At 42.7% G+C, this 25,925-nt stretch overlaps 1 long non-coding RNA gene across 2 annotated transcripts in view; it reads right to left on the reverse strand.

The window, feature by feature from the left end:
- Window positions 1-10,427: 10,427 nt before the first annotated feature.
- The window catches only part of LOC308471182, a 33,630-nt gene continuing 18,132 nt past the window's right edge, over window positions 10,428-25,925 (reverse strand). The window contains exons 2-4 of one of the 2 annotated variants that reach the window (XR_013982759.1): window positions 17,174-17,254; window positions 11,688-11,872; window positions 10,428-10,521 (exon numbers count right to left, since the gene is read on the reverse strand). This is a non-coding gene — a long non-coding RNA (uncharacterized lncRNA). Of the gene's footprint in view, window positions 10,522-10,754; window positions 11,873-17,173; window positions 17,255-25,925 lie in introns of those variants that run through there. The other variant, XR_013982760.1, reaches the window with a different exon arrangement.

Raw genomic sequence — 25,925 nt, forward strand, 5'->3', positions numbered from 1 at the left:
TAAGACAGCTTCCAAAGTTCCTCTATTTTTCCTTAGGTTTTAGGTGTCTTGCATGACTGGAAAGGAGCATCTGCTTTTGCGAGGCAGCTGAGGCATATTCTTCTGGTTTTGCTCCAGCATTGTTTAGATCCCTACCACTTTAATTTCTGATGGAGGATTTATTCTATGAATTGATGGGAGAGAATGCAAGTGGAATTACCTTCATCAGACGATGAAAAAGTAAAGAAGGATTATGTCTGTGTACAAGACGTGACTACAAAGCTCTGAGGTTCAGAATACTGTGAGGATGATTCTTGATTCTACAACAGTATTATGGCATACACACACACACACAAAATTAAATCTCTGTTAGTACACTGGTCAGAAGCATCCTACGATTTAAGTGTTTGTCTCCAGAGAGCAGGATTGATACTCATAATTAGGCATGAAAATAAAGGGCTTGTCAAGAACAATATTTCTTTATAATGAAAAGAAAGATACTGCTGTTTAAAACCACAGAAATTTTTCCCTTTTTAAGGGGTTTTAAGCCAGGCAAAAATTGGACTGTCTGAGCTCTGTATAGCATGCAGAAGGATGAGAATGCTGGTTGAGTAACAAATGTAACTTTCTATATGGGAAAAAAAGAATAAAATATCATTACAAAAAAGACAGAGGGAAAGAGAGAGAAAATGCTGATTGCTGGTGACATGGGAGTTTCACAAATAGCCTTAGCTGAGAGCATAAAATCAGCAATTAAATGCATAATAATTATAGGTAAAGGTAAAGGACCCCTGGACAGTTAAGTCCAGTCAAAGGCGACTATAGGGTTGCGGCGCTCATCTCGCTTTCAGGCCGAGGAAGCCGGTGTTTGTCCACAGAGAGCTTTCTGGGTCATGTGGCCAGCATGACTAAACTGCTTCTGGTGTAGCGGAATACCGTGACAGAAACCAGAATGCACAGAAACACTATTTACCTTCCTGCTGCAGTACCTACTTATCTACTTGCACTGGTGTGCTTTCGAACTGCTAGGTTGACAGGAGCTGAGACAGAGCAATGGGAGCTCACCCCGTTGCGGGGATTCGAACCACCGACCTTCCGATCGGCAAGCCCAAGAGGCTCAGTGGTTTAGACCACAGCACCACCCGTGTCCCTTATGATGATTATTATATTATAATAATTATAATACTGTACAATTGTATGTACAGTATGTACAGTTGCGGCGATCGCTGGGGGCTGCGCCTTTTCGGGTTACGGACGCGCCAAAACCCAGAAGTACTGGAATGGGTTACTTCCGGGTTTTGGTGCTCGTGCATGAGCAGAAACACTAAATCGCACTTTGCGCATCTGCAGAAGCGCATCATGCGTGTGCACAGACTCAGCGCTGCGGGTTGCGAACATGCCTCCTGCACGGATCACATTCGCAACCCGAGGTTCCACTCTACACACACACACACACACAACTGGCTGTGAACTAGGGCCAAGCTAGCACTGTCATAGGAATAATGTGTATGGTTGCAGACATCAGAAAGTAGTAGCATTTGGCATGACCTTTTAAATTATTTCTGTAGTGCCCGTGTAACATTTGCAGAGCTTGGTGCCAGTACAAGTCCCAGCTATATGACTCTGGCCTGCTCATATGCATATCAAATTTTTCATTCACTTCAATGTCCAGGGACTTCTCTGCAGCTGCATATATGAAATGCTTTGTACTGAAACAAGTGAGGAAACCTCTGCTTGGAAGCGTCGCAAGTTCTGCGAGAAGGCAAATTTGCTGCTTTTAAAAATCCCTGTGCCTTGGTGTATGTGTAGTTGTGGTTATTAAAATGGGGAAATAGTTGAAGTCTCAAGAGTACTAGGTCAAAGGCCCTGGTCTGTTAGGTCAGTGTTTTCCTAATGAGAGGTGAATGCCTTGGCAAATCATGGTGGATGACAAGGGAAGGCATACCGTATTTTTTGCTCAATAAGACTCACTTCTTCCTTCCCCAAAAGTAAGTGGAAATGTGTGTGTGTGTTATGGAGCGAATACAGGCTGCGCAGCTATCCCTGAAGCCAGAACAGCAAGAGGGATCACTGCGCAGTGATCCCTTTTGCTGTTCTGGCTTCTGAGATTCAGAATATTATTTTTTCTTGTTTTCCCCTCCAAAAACTAGGTGCGTCTTATGGTCTGGTGTGTCTTATAGAGCGAAAAATACGGTAATGAAGCTTATTTGGCTACATGGGACAGACAAATATATCAAACCAGGTTGGATCCTGGCTACGATATGAAATTGTGTAACTCATCAGTGGGGCAAAAACCTGACAGTCAATAAATCTTACGAAACTTAAAAGTGGGGATTGGCTGAACCAATTGAGACTGGTCATCTTCATCTGATCAGATAAAAAACTAGGGATAACGGGCCATTTCAAGTGGAAAAGATAGCTCCCATAATTGTGGGGTTTTTTTGGGGGGGGGGAGGTGGAGGGGAGAATATATCTAATATGGAGTAGACAAGTTCTTGCAAACATTTGTTTCATAGTGACATGACAAACCAAATTCCCCCTCTGCTTTGTTTGTATGGTTAGTCTAAATAGACATAGGATGGATTAAAGGCTTGTGGGCAGCTGCCAAAACCTTACGTCACGTTGTGCTAAGTGTTCGTGGATGTCTGCTAGGAGGGATTCCATTCCAACAAATGCTATACAAATATCTAATGAGGGACATAATCGCCTCCAGTTTCCAAAGTGACATGTAATAGGAATGTGATGTTCTTCGTTGACCTCACACAGAAGTCTAATTATGGCACTGTCTCTCATGAAATACTTTAAGACCTAAAATTTAGGGATGATTCAAATTATCACATTTTGCTCTTCTTTTCTTCTCCATGTGTGGCGGCACCAATACTTTGGAACTCCCTGCCTATTGATATTAAGGCAGGAGCCTCTGCTGTATTCTTTCCGGCGCCTGCTGAAGACATTCTTATTTAGACAAGCCTACCCAGATGTTTAGAGAGCTTGTAAGCGTTTTGTTTTAGTCTATTCTGTTGTGGTTTTAACTTTTCACATGTATTTGATTATGGCTGAAATATTTTCAGTGATTATTTTATTCTTTTTCTTTTCTATAAACCGCTTTCAGATTATTATTTTTTGCTACACTCAAGCGGTATACAAATGTTACAAAAAAGAAAAAGAAAGAAGAGGGTGGGGAGAGTTTGTCACCAGAGATTAAACACTACATCCCCTTGCTGTTTTCTGAAGAGTTCCTAATTTTGCAGACCACTACAATATAGATATATGGTTCATTTTGTATATCATGAATCCCTGCATATTTTACATAAACTAAACCATTCGGTATTCCATTATTACATCTACCCAAACTTGTTTACACTGTTGAATTTATCTTACTGCTGTCAACGTTTTCAAGTGTACACAATTTTCCTCCATATATTCAATAAACATTTTCCCATCTTCTTTAAACATATGTTCTTCTTGTTCTCTTATTCTATATGTTAAATCCTCAAGCTGTGCATATTCCATCACACAAATTAATATTTTAGAGCAGTGGTTTCCAATAGGTGGTCTGTGGACTCCAGAGGCCCCATGTAACCCACCTAGGGGGTCCTTGACACATACTCGTCAGCTGTTCAGGGCATCCTGTTTTGGGGCGCTGTGCTCTCACAGCCAGACATATGTCTCACATGAGATCGCTGCACCCAAATATGCACATTTTTGGGCTTCATGCTCTTTTGTGGGTCACGTGACTCGCATGGGAGTGCAGCCCAGAAGACACGCATCCTGGTTTCGCACATGGAAATGTTGGAGGGTATGGTGGCACTCTTAAAAAGTAGAGACATCACCTTGCCAACAAAGGTCCGTATAGTTAAAGCTATGGTTTTCCCAGTAGTGATATATGGAAGTGAGAGCTGGACCATAAAGAAAGCCGATTGCCGAAGAATTGATGCTTTTGAATTATGGTGCTGGAGGAGACTCTTGAGAGTCCCATGGACTGCAAGAAGATCAAACCTCTCCATTCTTAAGGAAATCAGCCCTGAGTGCTCACTGGAAGGACAGATCCTGAAGCTGAGGCTCCAGTACTTTGGCCACCTCATGAGAAGAGAAGACTCTCTGGAAAAGACCCTGATGTTGGGAAAGTTGGGAGGGCACAAGGAGAAGGGGACGACAGAGGACGAGATGGTTGGATAGTGTTCTCGAAGCTACCAGCATGAGTTTGACCAAACTGTGGGAGGCAGTGGAAGACAGGAGTGCCTGGCGTGCTCTGGTCCATGGGGTCACGAAGAGTTGGACACGACTAAACGACTAAACAACAACATGGTGGCACCATTCACATAAGAAAAACTACCGCAGAAATATACACCTTTTCAAAAGTAGGGGGTCCGTGGCTTGGCTTTCGAAAAACAGGGGAACCTTTTGCAGTGGCATGCTCAGTCAAAATCTGGATGCATGTTGGCACTGAGCAGGTTAAAATGAACACAGTGACATCTCCCCCCAACCTGTGGTGACTGAAGTGTGAACTCAGCTAGGAAATCACCAGGGGCAGCCTGCTGCATTTTGCCACCCAGGGCAACATAGGAAGATGCCCTGGCCCCTACGGAAGGCTCACTGGGGTGGTGAGGCAGTGGCGACTTCTGGTTTCTGGCAAGGTCTTGCTGGAACCTGAAAGCCCCTTCTTCTTCTCTTTGCTTCTGCGGTGGTGGCCCATGGCGGCACCTCTTGGATTATGCTGCCTCAGTCTGCCTCAGGGATTGTGACCTCAGATTTTCCACCCCTCTATTTCACCTATGCTCTCCATGCACCAAGTGAACAGCAGTGGCAATGTTACAACCTGGCTGAGGATGGCGTTAATTAAATCCAGGCCTGGAGATGTAGAGGACCTGGAACCAGGAGTGTGATAGACACTGCTGTGTTAAATAGGCCAGACCAGGAAGCCAGCTTCTTAGCATCTGTACGAGGCCAGGCCACTCCATGGGCTTCCTACTGCCTGACAGCTGATTGCCAGTTGAAGCTGGACTCCCCTACTTCCTTCTGCGTTTGTAAAAATGTTTCAAGAGTTGAGCAAGCTCTACGTCTGAACCTCAAACCATGATGTTCCCTGGTTCGAGCCCTGTAGTTTCCGACAAATAGAACCATAACAATATTTTTTAAAAGAATTGTAATTAAATTTATGTGCTCTTAGGGGCTATATTAAGATACTTGTAATTAAAACCACAGGACTACTGGAGTCTCTCTGATGACCACTTACAACTTTCCAGATGTCTTTGGTGCATGAATAAATTGCAGCTGGACCATAAGAACTTGCAGGGGACCCAACAAGAAGGGACGTTTATCCTTCAGATTCCATTGTCTGTGGCAGGTGAGATAAGCTAAAGAGTGGAAGCCAGAATTGTGAATTTTCTGCCTTTAGAAATAATGCACAACCTCCAATAAGTTCTGATAGGGGCCTGGGATTTGTGGTGTGTGTGTGTGTGTGTGTGTGTGTGTGTGTGTGAATACTAGCATTCTCCTGCCATTCCATTGTTGTTTCATCCCATTGCCCCCTCTATCTCTCTCTCCCTGCCACTTCCTCCATCCATGATGCCCAGAATGCTGCTGCAGTATTTTTCCAAATGCCAGAGGTGCTAGGAAGTGCAATATTCCCATACATCTGATGAAGTAGAGGCCACAGAATCAAACAGTTGGGAGAGACCCTGAGGGATCATCTAGTACAAACCCTAACAATGCAGCTGTCCCATATGGGGATTGAACCTGCGACCTTGGCATTATCAGCACCATGCTCTAACCAACTGAGCTATGCACAATTGCATTTCCCAGCATCCATGGCTACAGAAGCTTTGCAAGTACCAGCAAGGGAAGAAGAAAAGACAGAAAGACCTCAATACTGCAGTTATAGCCAGGTAAATGGGTCAGGGACAGGTTCTTCTCCCCACTCTAATAATAATAATAATAATAATAATAATAATAATAATAATAATTTATACCCCACCCTCACCGGCCAAGACCGGGCTCAGGGCAGCTACACCGAATATAAATACAATAAAAACATTAAAAACCAAACCAAACAAACAAAACCAAAAAGCAAAAAAACCCCAGTTGATTTAAATATAAGTTACAATACAGTTTAAAATGCAGCTTAAAATGCAGTCTTGTTTTAGTGGTAGCCTATAGATTAAAGCCATAAGGGGAGAAAACGTCAAATATTCACCAGGGCCAACTATCCATGCATAGGCAAGCAAAAAGAGCCGAGGGAAAATTTATATACAAAAATTTGTGACAGAAATGGCCCAATTCAAGATAAGTCGTTGTCGTCATCGTCATCATCATTGTCGTCGGCGTCATCATCATCATCATCATCATTTATTATTTCTACCCCGCCCACCTGGTTGGGTTTCCCCAGCCATTCTGGGCGGCTTCCGACAAGATGTTAAAAATACATTAAAACATCAGTCATTCAAAACTTCCCTAAACAGGACTGCCTTCAGATGTCTTCTAAAATTCAGATAGTTGTTTATCTCCTTGACATCTGATGGGAGGGTGTTCCACAGGGTGGGCACCACTACTGAGAAGGCCCTCTGCCTGGTTCCCTGTAACCTCACTTCTTGTGGTGAGGGAACTGACAGAAGGTCCTCAGTGCTGGACCTCATGTTTTATGAGTGTGACAAGTTCATATTCTAGAGCAAGCATTTTCAGTTTGGTGATTTCATTGGTTCTTTTTTCTCAATACTTGCCATTATATTATTGCATTTTGGTTCAGGTACTACCCATTAAGGAACGGAAGGGTTGATTATGTAATCAAACAGGTTGCAATCCAGTGCACAGTTAGTCATGGCTTACTCTCATTCATTGCAGCAGACTGGATCGCAGCCACAATGTTTCAGTTAATACGTCCTCCAATCATTTTAACCTGGTTTGTGCAAAAGCAGCACTCAGTGGGCTTCCACTATGGGTACTAGTATGCAAGTTTGCATTACTGTCCATGGTTTGTGTGCATTGAGGAAACCAGCAGAGAATGGCTGCAAAAGCTCTTCTGAATAACTGATGAGTTTGTAAGTGCGAACTACTTCTGCTGCCATAACGGAACACCTTATCGATTGACTGAAATACATGCATACATGATGGAACACAATGTTTTGCAGGTGAGATCATCAGTGTAGAAAAACAAGCCTTCCTCTTCTGACTTTGGGAAATTGGTGTACCATTCTAGAAAACAAGCCATTTTTAAAAAAAGAAAAATAAAACACGCCTTGAAGCACCAAGCACCATTTCCTCCCACTTGATTTCATCCCCCCTCCATTTTGAATGAGTGTTGCTTCTAACAACTGCCTGCAAAGTTGAGGATGGCACACGGCATAGACCTCATCTAAGTGCACCATCGGAGAGATGCAGTCTGCATAGCAACATCTCATTTTTTCTTTCCTACACCCCCTTCCCTTTTCCTTTTAACATACCCAAAACCGTAGATGAAAAAAAGCCCTCTGCTTGGCCACATTATGTGTGCCTCTTCTCTGCCTCTCTCTGGGAATATTTGTCTTTCACTTGTTAAAAAGAAGATCTGTGGCCTTAGAGGAAAAGATATATGAACAAATTAACCCCTTGGGGATCCCATTTGCTGCCTTCGGTCACACTGTGTGCTTTAGAATCCGAGTACTTTGTACATCAGGCAAGGCTGGCCACAGATGCACTGCATTCTGTAAGGAAAGGATCTTGTATTGGTCACATTCCACCACATTTCTGATTATAAAGAAGCTTAGCATTTCTGAATCTACACTAGAAACACGAATCTCCAAAATGTACACACAGAAAAAATGTCCTAGTCAGCTATTAGTAAGGTGGTTTGTGGCTTCTAAGATGTTTTATGCATTAATCTGGAAGACCTGTTTATTTCATTGAATTTACATTACACTAAGAGAGGGGTGGCCATTTGCACAAATTAGATCAAAGTGCTTGAATTTAAACCTATGGCCTTAGTATAGGAAACAATCAGGGTCCCCATCTTCTTATTATCTGGACTAGCTCATGCGTGATGAAGTTGTACACATAAAACACACACCTTCATTGGGACATCAGTTTTTAAGATGTAAATCAAGATATTCTGGCAGAGAGCCAGCACCATGTAGTGGGTTGGAGTGTTGGGCAATGTCCAGAGAGACCAGGATTCAAATCACGATTGCCATGAAGCTCAATGTGACCTTGAACCAATCCCTACTTCTTAGCCTTCCGTACCTCGCAGAGAGGTTCAGCAATGGAACCACCATAAATTGAACAACATGGGAGGAGCCCTGATGGATTCCAGAGTTTCCCAAACTTGGCTCTCCAGCTGTTTTTCGACTACAACTCCCATCATCTCTAGCTAGCAGAAAGTCAGGGAATGGACTGAAGAGGAGGGCTGGGAATTGCCCCCTCCATCCCCTCAGCTCCTTTTGGAAGAGGAGTGGGAGTGGGAAGATTCTCCTTCCCCTTTCTTCAACAGTTTCAAGAGGAGAAGAAAACAGGGTTGATTTACAGCTGCAGGAAGACCTGCCAAGTTACCAGATAGTGGGAGAAAGGGGAGAAGTTGGAGAGCAGCCAGCAGACACTTTGTTAGAGAGTCTGGGAACTCCTCCTTCTCCAAGGACTCGTTGATCACTTAGAATTCAAGAACAACGGACGTTGCAGAGTTTGAACCCTGTGGAATTGGCGGACGTTGCAGAGTTTGAACTACATGGAATTGGCGGAAATGACTGGCAGAATCCGAGACCAGGGAGAAGAGTCGGTGGAAGAAGATTGGAAGAAATTTAAAGACTACTTACAGAAATATTGTAAAATTAATGAATGTTAGAATGATGTTGGATTGAAGTTAAGTGGTTTCTAGCTATATAGGTACAAAAGAATATGGAAAAATTGGTTTTTAATATGTAAAAATCTAACGTTACAATATATCAGGACTAAGGATTAGGATTAAAAAGGAGGGAAAGGAATTGTTGGATTAACAAATTTAATTGGAATACAAAAGAGGGAGGTATGAGGAGGTCCGGGAAACAAGTAAACGTGAAAGAAGTGAGGAAAAGATGGAATTGTTTTTAACTGTTTTTTCTTTTTTTTCTACTTTGTATTTTTCCTTTTTATTGTTAATTTTTTTTATTAATGTGAATTTTCCCCCCTTTGAAACTTTAATAAACATTATTTAAAAACAAACAAACAAACAAACAAACAAAAAACAGAGTTTGAACCCTGTGGCGTCCCACAGATTCACAGTTTGTTGTTGGAGAAGGAAAGGGAGGTGCTCAGAGTGAGCAACGTCCTAATGGCGTCCAGGACCAGATTCTTTGTTCTGCTCCACAGTTACTGAATAAAACCATAAATACAAACTTTCTTGTTCCTTCTTTGATCTTAGAGGCTGCTGAGGGAGGAGAGAATCCCTCGAGTATGACACAGGACCATCCCTAGCTAGCAGGAATTAGAACAAAGGTCTCTGTAGGTCAGCATTCTCACAATGGTGAGCCAGATGTCTATGGGAAGCCCTCAAGGAGGACCTGAGTGCACTATTACTCACCCAACACCTGCTCCCTCAGGAACCAGAATTTGGAGATGTAGCTCTTAAGAACATAAGAACTGTTGGATCAGACCAGGGACCCATCTAGTCCATCATTCTGTTCTCACAGTGGCCAACCAGTTGCCTATTGGAAGTCTCTGACACTGGAGGCAATGCAATATATTTCCCCCACAGATTTGTTCTGTCTTTTTTCTTTCCTCATATGGAATGGAATCGTCACCATTTGCACCCTATGTGTCCAACGCAGCCATCCCTGGGACGGCAACTGCCCATTTACATTATTTTATCCTATGCCTGCCTTTCTGCCTTTTCTTTGCCCATCACAGATGTGACAGAAAAACTTGTACTCTTGTCATACTCATGATATACTGTAGGATCCCAACATGCTGGAAGAAATTAAGGCAAATGCCAGCAGAAAGAAGGAAGTGCTTCTGGAAGATAATTGACATAACTGCAACCTGTTGCATCTGTTGGAAACAGAGTGAATTTCTGAAATGCGGCAGTTTTCTTTTCAATCAGTGGCCTTTTATTCTTAGCAGGAGAAAATGGTTTTCTTTGCACCTCTGAAGAAGACCAAGTAATTATAGAACTGGATGATGATAGAGTTTTGGATATGTTAGAAGCAAATAAATCTGGATCTCACCTCTAACCAGCAGCCCTCGGTTGTTGTTTTTCTCAAAAATTTGATCTGAAAATTTGACAAACGTGAGATGGGAGCTGGCAGAATGTTATGTTTATATCGATATCCCTGAGGAAACTAGGTCAGTTGCCATCTTTTTTAAAAATGCAAGCTGTCAGCCATCATTTACTGTTGGTCTGCAAGGTTACACTGGTTCATTGATTTGCAGAGATATTTATTTATTTAGGGTGAGAAATAACAAATCAATATCTAAAATATTCAAACGAGAAGGGAAAATGCTGGAATGTGCCACACCGAGCTGCCCATTTAAGGAGGCCAGGAGGGAAAACATTCCCAGGTGGCTATTCATCCGGAGAACTTTTCATCAACTCTTAGGTCCCTGTGGAATGCAAACAGTTAAACAAATAGATACACTGGGTGTGCTTTCTAAAGTGGCAAATCCCCCTTTTCCAAATATGTGAATGGTGTCTGCAGAGGAGGTGACCATCTTGTCCTGTTATCACTGATGTTCTTCTTGTGATAAAAAAAGAAGTCCCAATACTACTTTATATGCTCTTAAATTATGCTGCTCTTTTGACTATTCAGTCAGCCCTAGAATGTACGCAATAATAATAATAATAGAAAGAATTTTTTTTATTTATACCCCGCCCTCCCCAGCCAAGACCGGGCTCAGGGCAGCTAACAACCAATAATAAAAACAAGTTGATTAAAATACAACTTAAAAAACAAGATTAAAATACAACATTAAGATGCAGTCTCTTCACAGGAGGAGAAGGAAAAAAGAAAGAGGGGTAGGGAATCAAATTGATTCTAAGCCAAAGGCCAGGCAGAACAATTCTGTCTTACAGGCCCTGCGGAAAGAAATCAGATCCCGCAGGGCCCTGGTCTCATGAGACAGAGCCTTCCACCAGGCCGGAGCCAGTGTTGAAAAGGCCCTGGCTCTGGTTGAGGCTAATCTGACTTCCTTAGGGCCCGGGACCTCTAGGGTGTTGCTATTTAGGGACCTTAAGGTCCTCCGTGGGGCATACCGGGAGAGGAGGTCCTGTAGGTACAAGGGTCCTAGACCGTGAGCATAAGTGTCATCTCTAATGCAGGCCTAAAAATGGTCCATATTCTAGGGAGATTCAGGTGAAACCTGAAGCGTAGGTCTCCTCTTAGTTTGACTTTCACAGTCCTCCTCTTTGGCTTACCCAGAGCAGGCCCTACCACTGGGCAGAGGGAGATGATTGCCTCAGGCAGCAGATGCTGAGTGGCAGCCCCTAGCCATTCTCATCTCATCTGAGGATAGATCTGTGTGTGTCACATTGCCTGCCCTGCATCCCCTAAATTAGCCTCCTGCCCTCAGGTATGCTGCTCTGCTGTCACTAGTATTGAAATAAAATGCACCTGCTAGTCTTGTCACCTCATGTTTGACCACATCCAGCTTACCATGGTTCATGGATTTTACATTCCAGGTTCCTATGCAATATTTTTCTTTACAGCATTGGACTTTCCTTTCACTTCCAAGCATATCCGCAACTGAGCGTCCTTTTGGCTTTGTCCCACCTGCTTCATCAGCTCTGAATCTACTTGTACTTGTCCTCCACTCTTCCTCAGTAGCATGTTGGACGCCTTCCGACCTGAGGGGCTCATCTTCCAGCGTCATAACTTTTATATTCCTGTTGTTATTGTCCATGGAGTTTTCTTGGCAGGGATACTGGAGTGGCTTGCCGGTTCTTTTTCCATGATCACTGCAGATGGTGACAGCATGAAATTAAAAGACGCCTGCTTCTTGGGAGAAAAGCAATGACAAACCTAGACAGCATTTTAAAAAGCAGAGACACCACCTTGCCGACAAAGGTCCATATAGTTAAAGCTATGGTGTTCCCAGTAGTGATGTATGGAAGTGAGAGCTGGACCATAAAGAAGGCTGATCGCCAAAGAATTGATGCTTTTGAATTATGGTGCTGAAGGAGACTCTTGAGAGCCCCATGGACTGCAAGAAGATCAAACCTATCCATTCTGAAGAAAATCAGCCCTGAGTGCTCACTGGAAGGACAGATCCTGAAGCTGAGGCTCCAGTACTTTGGCCACCTCATGAGAAGAGAAGACTCCCTGGAAAAGACCCTGATATTGGGAAAGATTGAGGGCACAAGGAGAAGGGGACGACAGAGGACGAGATGGTGGGACAGAGTTATAGAAGCTACGAACATGAGTTTAACCAAACTGAGGGAGGCCGTGGAAGACAGGAGTGCCTGGTGTGCTCTGGTCCATGGGGTCACGAAGAGTCGGACACAACTAAATGACTAAACAACAAGTCCTGTCATGGAATTCTGGGGTGGTGTCTCTATTTTGTCCTTTGCCTTAGGCAGAAAAGTGTCTCGGGTTGGCCAGGGGCTTATTAGTACCATGGGGATATTCTCTGTGATATGGCAATTGGAATTATATTTAGATCTACATTCATTAATTTATTGTAGGGGGAGATGAGTGATAAACTCCCCAAATTAAGCACTTGAATGTCTAAGTAATTCTCTCCCTTTGACACCAACTTATTCAGAACAAATGCCACTATGGTAACAAAATTTAGCATGCTTCCAATAATTCCTTCAAGCCCTGTACGAATGTTATTTATTTTTTTGAAGCGAAGCCGGCAGTGCGCCAACCTCTTGGTGAGATGCAGTAATCCAGTAAGTGTATAATTTTCATTTGCACACTCACAAATTAAACTCCAGCTGCTACCCACCGTTAACCTGATCAGCTCGGAGAGGCATCATTAGTGGAAAACAATGGTGTGTTCCATTCTTGCAAACAACACAGAGCTAGGAGGGAGAATAGGAAAGTGGGGCGAGGGAGCCAATCTCTGTCCCTTTTGTGTTGGAAAGGTGAAACCTGTGGTATTAAATAGCCAGGTTAATATAGGTCAGTCACAGTTGGAAAGAAAGGAGATACACGCTTCATTTGTGTTATCTTTTGTGCAGGCAAGATATGAACCGATTAAGCATGAAAAAACCACACACCACACATGGAACTTATTTTACCCAATACAAACGACTATTTCCTTATCGTTCTAAATTAATATGTCAACACTCAATATTAAAATGTGATTTAAATGAATGAAACGTGATGTAAAATTCATATTTGTTAAATGAGAAGAAGTCAGATGCTTTGAACACCCACTAAGATGTCATGAATAATCCAGTAAATGTGAATTATTTCTGGACCAGGATCCCTCACTTGAGAGATCTGACATAACCACACTAATGTGGCATCAATTTTTTTATTTTCACTGCAAATGTCCCTGCACTAAGGGGGGCAGGGAAGAGATGTTTGCAATATCTCTGCCTTCCGCATTTCTGTGCTTTTCCTGGTTTCCTATCTGCTCCTGTTTGGACATGATTTTTATTTCATTCTAAAGGATGTGCTAAAAGGGACGCGGGTGGTGCTGTGGGTTAAACAATAGAGCCTAGGACTTGCCAATCAGAAGGTTGGTGGTTCGAATCTCCATGATGGGATGAGCTCCCGTTGCTCAGTCCCTGCTCCTGCCAACCTAGGAGTTTGAAAGCACGTCAAAGTGCAAGTAGATAAATAGGTACTGCTCTGGTGGGAACATAAACGGCATTTCCATGTGCTGCTCTGGTTCACCAGAAGTGGCTTAGTCATGCTGGCCACATGACCCAGAAGCTGTACGCCGTCTCCCTCGGCCAATAAAGCGAGATGAATGCCGCAACCCCAGAGTCGGCCACGACTGGACCTAATGGTCAGGGGTCCCTTTACCTTTAAAGGATTTGCTAGTCAGGGATGGGGAATATTTCTGGTCATCTGTATCATTTTTTTGCATGATTTTACCCATTCCAATTTGCTTCTACTTTAGTCTAGTTATAGTTAAACTTTGGAAGCTTAGTGCAGTGGTTTTCAGCCAGTGTGCCATGGCACCCTGGGGTGCCTTGAATGATGGTCAGGTGTGCCGCGGGCAACATTGTCCTCTGTCCCTCTTTCTTCCCCTTTCTCTCTGATGTCCTCTCTTGTCTTTGCCTCCCAAAGGCTTGCACACCTGTTTGTTGCAGCAGCCCTGACTGCAACCTCCCCAGATGAATGGTGCCTCAGAGAGGCGCTTCTCTTTGGGGTGGGGTGGGGACAGCTCAGAGATCAGGGGCAGCAGCTGCCTGGAGGACTCCCAAGTACAGTGGTACCGCGGGTTAAGCACTTAATTCATTCTGAAGGTCTGTTCTTAACCTGAAACTGTTCTTAATCTGAAGCACCACTTTAGCTAATGGGGCCTCCTGCTGCTGCCGCGCCGCCGATGTGCCATTTCTGTTCTCATTCTGAAGCAAAGTTCTTAACCCGAGGTACTGTTTCTGGGTTAGCGGAGTCTTTAACCTGAAGCGTCTGTAACCCCAGGTACCACTGTAGAGGGAATACGAGAAGTGCCTGAGGGAACATTCCACAAGGGAGGGTGTTTGAAAAAGGGTGAGGGGCTGCTAGCTCTGCAGGCAAGGGGTGACATAACTGAGCTCCTGAGCCCCACAGGGGTGCCGCAGAAAGAATGTAGTTGATCAAGGGAGCTGTGGAGTCAAAAAGGTTGAAAACCTCTGGCTTAGTGATATCAGAAACTTGCGGTGCAATACTTTGCAACAGAAGAAAGCCCTGCTATATCCGAGCACAGGAAAGTTTGCATAAGATGCAGCCTTAGTGGAAGGAAATGGATTTTAGACCGGGAAGAGTTTTCATTTTGGATGGAACCAAGTGCAAAATGAGAAATCGATTGTGTTCTCAGAAGGAGGTGTGCTTGAACAACATCGTTCTGATGGACCTTTTCGCAGCTTTTAAATGCAACAGAGACACTGAAAATCCATAAGTGCACTGAGAGTTTGCTGTGTTCCCAAAATAGAGCTATATGCTGTTTAATGCAAAGTAGTCCCCCTCCACTGGGCAGATGGGAATAAAAGATTTGACAATGAGCCCACTGCTTTATGAGGTACCTTGGACCATTGAGGCCTACTGCTATATAAGTGCAAAGGCATTTTGATCAAGTCTACATTATTTCCAGTCCCTTTGCTTGTCATCACTAACCTCTTTCAATGCCACGGTACATTGACAATATTGTAGTTGAGCCATCCATGGCTACTCCCAAAATCTCTTTTTTGATTTGACATTACTAGAAAACACCCTATAATTCCTAAGGCTGGAAGTCAGGAGGGTTTGCCCTAATACGCTCCACTTTACATTTGCAGCGGACCTCATTTGCCAGGTTGTTTTCCACCCACACCCTCAAATCCTTTTGGAGCTCTCTGCTATCTGCTTGGGTTTTTATCAACCCAAAAAACATGACTACCTAACTGCTCACTTTCTTTGTGCTTGAATACTAATGCAGATCCTTGGGGATCCCTGGTGCTTACTTCCCTGTCCATGTAACCCTGACCCCTGCTTCCTGTTCTTTATTCAGATACCAGTCCACAAAAGGTCCTGTCCTCTTATCCCATGGGCCCTGAGTTTACTCCGAATACATTTGGTAATGACTTTGTCCCACTTTTATTTTGCGCTTTAATAAAGACACAGCTGATTTGCAGGAAGACCTCTGGCGATGGAAGAATTTAAAGATTGCATAAAGAAAGCAAAACATTTTATTTCCTTTGCACTTTGGGGTTCCTTTCTGTGGCCTATTTTCTCAAACAGAAAAAAACAACCAACCGAGCCATGCATTTAGTCAGTGGTCGGTCACTAACAACCTGACAAAGAGATTGTAATGCATGCTGTCAAAGTGACTGTATCGCACAGAATGGATTAACTAAGTCATCAATTAATTAATTATAAAGGAAAGTTACTCTTGTAACACAAATCTGTTCAATGGCTCTTGTTTCCCAAAGAAAACATGTACCAAACCAGCTAAAGAAACAGATCTGTCATCACTTCTGGCAAAGGTGGACTTTGTTATTCTTAATTAACTTTTCCACCTGCGCCTTGTATTTGGAGGAGCAAGACCTAAGAAGTGAATATTTTCCAAAGTGCCCAAAACGTCTGAGAAATGTAGGATTCCCTTGAAACTGGGGCAGGAGTGTCTTTAACTTTCATATTCACCAAATCGGCAACCTCAGAGTGTAACTAGGACAACATTGCTGTCGTTTGGCTGCCCCCCTGTGCCTTATAAATCACCTGTCTAGGTAAGACCACTGCTTCCATATCATCAAACACCTGGAATGTATTCATTCACTGCAACAGTAGGCACAATACATCTCTAGCCTCCTCTGCCTTCCAGCCATCTCTCTGTATGCTTTGTTTTAAAACTGTTAAGATGGGTAAATGGCAAGGCCAGGCAAACTCCCTAGGAAACAATGATCAGGGTCAACCCTAGCATGTGGATAAGTTTTTCAGTGCCTTTGAGAATACGGTGTTCTGCTCTAGGGTGTCAGAAACCTGAAATCTCAGTTGAAAGGAGTAGCTGCCACCACGACACTGATAATAATATGAAATCACAATTCCAAATTTAACTTTGTAGCCACTTATAATTGCCTTATCAAACTGTTGCAGCCGTGCCAGGCATGTCGGAAAAGGTCTTCCATTTTTGTGTGTGAATGGTATTAATAAAATGCACACCACCCTGGATTCAACCTCTTCTGTTCTTTCTTTGTACAGTAGTACCTTGGTTTGAGAACAGCTTAGTTTATGAACAACTTGGATTAAGAACGCTGCAAACCCGGAAGTAGGTGTTTTGGTTTGTGAACTTTGCCTTGGAAGCAGAACATGTTCTGCTTCCTGTTGAGTGTGTTCCATTTGTAAATTGAGTCCCACTGCTGCTATGGGAAAGCATGCTTTGATTTAAGAATGGACTCCCAGAATGGATTAAGTTCATAAACTAAGGTACCACTGTATCTGCAAGGTTGCAAAAGAGAGAGAGAGCCTCTGTATTCTCACTAATTCTCTTCCTTGTGGGTCATGCATGCAAAATCCATTACTTCAAAGTCAATGCAAAAGAGTCAGGTGCAGATGTCATTCTTTTAATTAGTTCAGTGCTGCAATATGTCTTCTGATTTTTCTGCCCATTAAGCATTGCTCACCTCCCTGGTCAGCTGCACCTCCAATTCTGAAAAAAAGACCCATGGGAGGAGTTTCCTTATGTCATATTTCCCTGATGGTTTCTAGAATGAAAGAAAGGACACTCACAAACACTCCCAAAATAAGACGAACACAACCAAAACCCTGTAGCCCACCTGAGAATTTCACTGAGATTTCCTCTCCCCTTTAATAATTTTCAAATGCAGTTTCTTTTCTCTTTAACTGATGGGAGAATGCACAGAAAAGCACACACACACACACACACAAAAAAAACAAAGCAGTAATTTTGGCACAGAACTGGTTTGAATAATCAAGGAGTTTATAATATAATTTTGACTGTGTGATAGACAGCAGAGGGAGGAGCGATGAGAGCAGTAAAGGATGAAGTTAGCTTACAAAAAATATGAATAGGGAACAAAGAAAAATTAAAATAAAATCAGTTTTAATGTGGCATAATCCTGGCATTACGTTGCATTGAATTGGGCAATATTTTTATAGCTTCCTGAAAGCACACAGCAGTATATAAGTGCAAATAATAGCAATGACTGCAACTACTGTCATTAATAAAGCCTGTCTTGATGTTCAGCAGCTTCAGGTGGATGAAGTTATAATGGGAATAAAACTTTAATAGAATCAATTGACTTGTAAAACAGCAGGCTGCTTGTTTGCTTCTTAAAAATACTTACATAAATGGAGCCAGCATTTACTCTAATGAGACTTTTCCAAAGAGTTATCAGCATGCCACCCAAGCTTACGTATTAAGCATTATATTTATAGCCCAGTCTTATAATCTGTCACTCAAGTGCTAAAGCATCTGGGAATAATCTCCAAGGCCTGCCTCTTTGGTGCAGGGGCATAACTGGTACCTTGTTCCAGAACTGGGAAGCATCAGCTATGGGCGTTTGAGAAAAGCAAATGGGGAGAGGACATAAGGCAGTTTAGTTTGTGGAGGTCCTTGAGGAGCAGCCCCCCACCCTGTTTATTCCTGAGCATCACATACCCACCTACCGTGTTTCATTCCACCTTATGTAACAAGTGTGACTCTTTTGCTCTCTCCCTTCAAATGCCAACCTCAAATTGCTAGTTTATAATCAGATTGTAGTTTTGCAGTTTAAGGTGGGAAGATGGAACTGGTCGGACAAGGAAACTGTTAAACTCAATGCTTTTCTTTTGCTAGAGGGATGTGGGTGGCACTGTGGTGTAAACCACTGAGCCTTGGGCTTGCTGATCGGAAGGTCAGCGGTTCGAATCCCCGTGACGGGGTGAGCTCCCGTTGCTCGGTCCCTGCTCCCACCAACCTAGCAGTTTGAAAGCACATCAAAGTGCAAGTAGATCAATAGTTACTGCTCCAGTGGGAAGATAAATGGCGTTTCCAGATGTTGCTCTAGTTTTGTCAGAGGCAGTTTAGTCATGCTGGCCGCATGACCTGAAAAAACTGTCTGCAGACAAACGCCAGCTCCCTCGGCCTGTAAAGCAAGATGAGCGCCACAACCCCAGAGTCATTCACGACTGGACTTAACTGTCAGGGGTCCTTTACCTTTCCCCCCTTTCTTTTGCTATCAAACTGATCTGCAAATATGGGGCCACCTTAACTTAGTGCCATAGAAATTCCCTCTCTCCCTCCACCCAAAACATGAGGAAACGCCTAGTTTTCAAACTTGCACTGAAATGTCAGATTTTGTAGGCAGGTATTGCAAAAGGTCTGAAACATTGAAATTTCAGTTGTCACTCTCCCCCTAACTGCTATAGCCCTATTAGCTTCTATGGGTACAATTTGACAGAAAGTCCCATAAATATCAAGTTTCACTGATTTTAGCAGGATTAGGATTATGTTCTGTGAGTTCAATTAGCCTTTTCCTTTCACTGCCTTTCCTCCCCAGTTCTGCAAAAATCCCAACACTGTGCAACAAAAAGCAATTCAAACCCTTATACTTTAATTATACGGTGTAGAGTTTTTTGGTAATTCCCCTAGTTGCACTTTAATTCCTTTTCTATAGCACTGATCAAGCAACATTCTTGTTTCTGCAGGTAAAAAGTCCCCACATCCTCTTTCTTAGTGTTTGGCTGCGCAACCATGAGTCAGCATAAAATTCAGGAAAGTTTTCTGTGATGTAATCCTTTCCTATTCCTGCTATTGCTGGATTGTAATTTGGTCTTCAAATGTATCACCTCGGATGGATTTCTCAGACGCACAAATATCCAATGTTCTCTCTTTTTTAATGTTTTAAAATTATATTGCAATTTCATGTTTTATTGTTCTTGGTTGCAGTGGGTGTTTTGTGCACAAAGACAGGGCAAGTGTTGAAATAATAAATGATAAGTAAATATAATACAGGTGACTGCTTTAAAATATGTCTCAAAAGAGTGCTAAGGATGGAGGATTCCATATCTAGGTACTGGCTCAGTGGCCCTTATTGGCTTTGAATATGTATCTAAATGCTGTTACAATTGGCCAAATGCAGAATTCTGTTCTGAGCACATTGTGCTCTTTGAACGGAGCTATTTTCCTTAGCCGAGTCTATGGGCTTTCACTTGTTAACAATATTTCTCATGTCTGTGCAGCATCAACATTCTGCTTCTGGTGAGTGAAGTGTGAGATGCTTTACATGAATTCCAGTGGAGCCGGCATTCAAGATCACATGTTGCTTATATTTCACATTTATATAACCTAGTCATGAGACTGATCTCATCTCATGGCCACTTGTTCTCGAGCAAGAGGAGATGACAAGCTTGGAGATGTACATGTACGCAGCTTTTATTTTGGAGTTTCTGATGGTACAGCCAGACTGATATTGAGTTGCCAGCAGGAGCTTTGGAGGATCAATCTTCACACAGCCAATGCTAGGATGCGTGGTTATATACTCTCCAACATTTCTCTGATGAAAATAGGGTCATTCTATTCCATAATAATAATAATAATCTTACTAGATTGTTTCAGCTACTATAGGCAGCTTTCAACATATATAAAAACATAATAAAACAGTAAACATTGAAAATCTTCTCTATACAGGGCTACCTTCAGATATCTTCTAAAGGTTGCATAGGTACTTATCTCCTTGGCTCAGGGGTCGCTTAACTTCATACCCTCCAACATTTCTCCAAAGAAAATAGGGATGTTCTACAATACCCTCCAACCTTTGTTCGGTGAAAATAGGAACGTCCTAAGGAAAAGCGGGACATTCCAGGATCAAATCAGAAACTGGGACAGCTTCCGTAAATCCAGGATTGTCCCTGGAAAATAGGGACATTTGGAGGTTCTGTGATTGTGGTGTAGTGGTTAAGAGCGGTGGACTTATAATCTGGTGAACAGGGTTCGTGTCTCCGCTCCTCCACATGCAGCTGCTGGGTGACCTTGGGCTAGTCACACTTCTTTGAAGTCTCTCAGCCCCACTCATCTTACAGAGTGTTTTTTGTGGGGGAGGAAGGGAAAGGAGAATGTTAGCCACTTTGAGACTCCTTAGCCTAGTGATAAAGCAGGATATCAAATCCAAACTCCTCTTCCTCCTCCTCTTCTGGCCGGCATGACTAAGCCACTTCTGGCAAACCAGAGTAGTGCACGGAAACGCCGTTTACCTTCCCGCCGGAGCAGTACCTATTTATCTATTTGCACATGGCATGCTTTCAAACTGCTAGGTGGGCAGGAGCTGGGACCGAACAACAGGGGCTCACCCCGTTGTGGGGGTTCAAACCACCAGCCTTCTGATCAGCAAGCCCTAGGCTCTGTGGTTTAGACCACAGCTCCACCCGCGTCCCATTATCTTAAAGAATAGGCAGGCTATATCTCCAATCTTAGCACCAGTGGTGCTTCGTGCAAAAAGATAAAGGACTCTGTCTGCTCCTTAGAGATCACTAACTAAAGAGCAGACAGACATTGAGATTGAATGAAAAGAATGGGACTTCCAAGTCCATTGGTAAGCCTCTAAGCATCTAACTGTAGGGTTATTTTATACTGATTTAACTATTAATGTGCCGTTACTGATGGGGTCTCTCATATTTCAGCAGGGAGATCATTCCACAACGGTCATGGCACCAATGAAACAGCTCACCTCTATATTGCAAGAAAGCAATAATCATTAGGCCATGGCAAATCTAACCAGCTTCCATTACTTGATCTTAATGCTTCACCAGACAACGGTACCCAGAGAATAGTATTATCATTATCATCATTATTATTGAATTTATATACCGCCGTGTACCTGGGGGTCTCAGGGCGGTTCACAGAATAAAATCAAGATATAAAACCACAAAATACCTAATAAAAATAAAAACAGCAACCCAATAGTTCCCCCCCCCCAACCCCCAACCCCATTTTAAAAGGGCATAGGATGTAAATCAGATCAACCAAAGGCCTGGTTAAAAAGGAACATTTTTGCCCTGTGCCTAAAGATGTATAATGCAGCTGTCAAGCAAACTTCCCTGGGGAGAGCATTCCACAGACTGGGAGCAACTGCAGATAATAATAGAGTTGTAAGAGACCTGAAAGGTATTCTTGCCGAATCCTCTCATATAAATGCTATAGCAATTATAATGGGATATCCTGTATTTAATGTGCACCGTTTTAGGCCAAATTACATGGTGAAAAATCGGGTCCTCCCTTAAAGAGGGCATGTATTGCGGTGAGACCTGGAAAACTGACACCCTGTGTTGTGGGTGGGTACGTTTAGATAGCCACAGCACCTGACTGGTAGGTGCCTCAAAGCTGGTTGCAATCTGGCCAATGGGAGGCAGGCTAAATGGATCAAGGGACCTATATATACCTATTCACGTGACCCAGAGCTTCCTCTTTTGGTGCATGCATTCAGAACACCCACCCACCTCTCCCTACTTTTAGGGCTTTGCGCTTGACCTTGCTATGCTGTCGTGTGTCATTGGGACAGGGCCACAGCAGGAATTTTCCCCACTTGGCTAATTGGCTGTTGCCATTTGGGTTTCGCCTGCCACGTAGCAAATCGTCACAACTTGTAAGGTTGTGGATAGGCTCTGGTTCAGGTGATAGGGATGGGAGAAGGCTCTCACCATCCCTATGTGAAGGGTATTTCATTAAAGGAATCCAGGGACTCAATGGTTTGGTCAACCCCTGAGAGGGGGTTGTGCCCGTGCCTGAGTCCAGAGGGACATTTGTGTGGTGGAGATAGCCTGTTCCCAGCTTTCCGCTTATCCAGGTGTTCACCCTTGGCTGACCTATGCTGGAACCCTGGGTCAGTGCTACCTGCATGGCAGGGCGCTAGTCGAACCAGAGCCTATGCAACCAGTCACTTTCTGTAATCAATAAAGTTGTGGCCTAAATTCTGCCAAAAACCAAAGCCAAAATTTGAGTCAAGTGTGAATTTATTTAGAGGGGAGGTTTCTGGGTCTGAGCATGCAAATACATAACCCGTGTGTCTTGATTTTGCCCATTACTGTGGAAAACGCCCATGTGCTCATGAAGCGGAGACCCACAAAATGTTCTTATACCCAAACATTCCTACTCTTTCTTTCCTTCAAGTGAATCATATCTATATAATGCAACAGGACTACATCATGTATTGCCCTTATGTTCTTGAGCTTCATGAAGAACATTATGGCCTCAGTGGTGTTCTGAACTACTCCTGTCTCTTCTGTAATAGTGAGTCAGTTGCCGTGAATGCCAGGGTTTGTAACAGTGGATTTGTTAGAATTTCACGCGTTTTCAGTAGTCAGTACAAACACACAAAATGACATCTTCCTCTAAAAATAGCATTCTGGAGTTTCAGAGTACGTTCATTTTATCATCACTATTATTTAAATGAGTAAGGGATGATGCAGCTGAAATGATACTTTGGTGACATAACAAAGAACATTAGAGGTCAGGCCAGATTAATTTGCCACGGGATCAGCTGGAGAATATTAAACCTCTTAGCTGTAATCCTTTGATAACCAGTCCTATAATGTAATCATCAGTGTACATCCAATAACATCCATGTTAATTACTTTGGAATTATTCATTTGCTATTTAATCAGAAGGAAAGTTTCAAGAAGCAGGCACACAAAAATTAAAATACTACATTTGGAAAAGAAAAGGCGGAGGCAGGAGGGTTTTTTGGGGGAATAAAGATATGTTAATAATAGAGTTGCAAGGAAATAACTTAAGGGTATGGTTGCACAAAATGAGCAGCGGCAAAACGCTATGTGAAGGGATAAATGGCACCAATCTTGGAACTTATCCTAACCTAATTAAACAATGGGTGATATCCAACTAAGTCACACTCAGTGTTAGGCCCATAAAAATCAATGGAGTTAAATTCTTGTTGCATATCACCCCAATCTCCAAGTGATGCGAGATTCCAGGGATTCCAAGCACTTAGCAAGGGTTCAGATTTCCTTTTGGAAATGAGGCACAGCGGAGACTGTGATGTCTTTATGATATAAGGTTTATTTACCCATATATACAATCTGAACTTGCAATGGAGGGGCTCACAGCATTAACATCCCAGAAGGGTCTTGTTTCTCCCATAGCTGCAGCCTTGGATTCAAACAGAAATCAAACAATGCTCTCAAATGTTGTTCTGACTCTCCAACCTGCTGCTTCACACCACCCCCACTTTCAACTTCAAACTCTGCCTTTTTCTGTTAAGTGAGGGGACCTCACCCCTTTGCCATCTTGCACTGAGCCCCTTAATCCCTTTTAATGGCTCATCACTATTGCCTCACCAAAAAGGCTAGCCTGGCTATTCCAGGAATTAGAAGTTGGTTAAATTCTTGGTTAAATTCTAACCCTCACTGGATCCATTGATTAGAGGGGACTGGTACCCAGTTTAACACCACAAACTCATAACATTACTTAAATCTGTTGATTTCAGTAAGTCCTCCCTGAGCATGACTGACATTGGCTATCACCTTGTATGAGTGGATTTACATGAAATTCTATTGGGATTAATATGAAAAGTAATATTGATACTGACAAACAACTTATTGATCCAGGCGATTATAATTGGGCAAACCATTTCAGTGTCAGATCTGCTGTGCTGCTGATGTGTGTTCCCTTTAACTCTGTTTAATTGAGGCAATAACAGTAGCCGTTAACATTCATTGGTATGTTTTTAATCTTGTTTCCTACCATTATTTGTGGGATGGGGGAGGAGAAGGGCAACTCAGGGTCTTTTTTCTTTTTCTTTTTGTAAAAGTTGTACATGAATACATGCAGTTCACCGCGATGGCATTGACATTCCAACAGCTGATAATAAAAATAATACCATTTATTTACATTACTGGGTTAGCCAGAAATCCATTCCTCACATGCCTACTCAGCAGTCAGTAAGCTAACTCTGCTCTCCTATTCTATTTACCATTTTGTTGCTCGCATGAAGACCAAAATAAGGAGAAGAAATTGCAGGTGAAATTTAAAAGAGATGAGACTGTTGCTTTGTTTGTATTGCACAAAGACACAGCAAGATAAATTATAATACTCCTGGGGATATGCAAATTGTTACATGATGACCATGGGTATTAGTGAACAGCAGCAGAACTGCAGGTGGAGAAATCTGTTGTGCAAGGAGTTCTCACAACGCAGCCTGCAGAATCAAAGTCAGCTATATCATTTTTACAAAGCGTGAGAGCAGGCTAAGCTGACATGCAGTTTTACGAGCTGTGGACCAAAATGAACTGAGCTTATCCTGTGTCACTGTGAGAAAAAACAAACAAATGAGTACATACATGGTTGTGAATCCCATCCCTTGTGACGATGGGGTTCAACAGGCCCATTTCAGCTGTGCGCTCTAGAACACATCCCATAATCCTCGGCAATTGCCCAGGAAACAAATCCACCTGGGAGTCTTTCCTAAGACCAGGAAAGTCAAAACACACACTGGATCTTAACAGAGCTGGGAATAAGTGAACAGGGACTTTGATTTGAGGAACAGGTGACCTTGGGACTTTGTTTTTATATGTGGTTGTACTCATTAGCTGAGCGGTAATTTCCTGTACTAAGTGAAAACATTTAATAGAGTACATTTGTGTACTTTGCAATGGCTTCACAAGTAGCATGGCACTATCAACCCTCTCCACATAATTTTCCATCCCCGCAGTGTTGATTTTTATATCCCTTATCCCTCAGTCACCATGTCTGCATCAATATTCTTTTTTTTTATCATGCTTCCTTGGAAAATTCACACTAGGTTTACAAGAAGCAGCCTCAATCAAGGGCAAAGGTTTATTTGAAGTAAAATATTGCCAGGATTGGGCACGTGTGGAAAACAAGCTTTCTTTGTAATCGGTACTTAGGGCAACAATATACGTCTTTAGCTTTCTTCTTATAGTAAATGATAAAGTTAAGACCCACACAGCCATTGCTAGGAATTTACTATTTTAGGTAAATTCTGATATCACTGATACCAGAGGCAAAACTTTCATATCACTAGATACCTCACACACAGCCAACAGACCTTTGTTTTAAATCTAAAGGAGAGCCAGAGCAGAACCAAAAGGAAAATAAAAGGAAGTTTACTGGTAAGTCATCATTCCTAGGAATCCTATGTCCCCAGACAAAATGTTTTTTCATTATAAATCCAAATTAAGCAACCAGAGGCTCTACACGCACCCTCTGCTCATAAAGGATGTCTCTGTGTCGCCATTGTTCTGGAACAAAAATAAAAGTTGACTTCGGGGTTTATTCTTGTTCTTGTGCCTTGCCGCGTAACCCAATAAGATTTATAAATCTTTAATCGTTGCTGGTTTGCTCTAAATGCTTAATGATGACACGATGTTTGCCTGGGCGCTGGAAGCACTAGCAATGCGGCA

This window comes from Podarcis pityusensis (genome assembly GCF_964106645.2).
Source record: "Podarcis pityusensis genome assembly, chromosome: 2".
NCBI lineage: Eukaryota > Metazoa > Chordata > Lepidosauria > Squamata > Lacertidae > Podarcis > Podarcis pityusensis.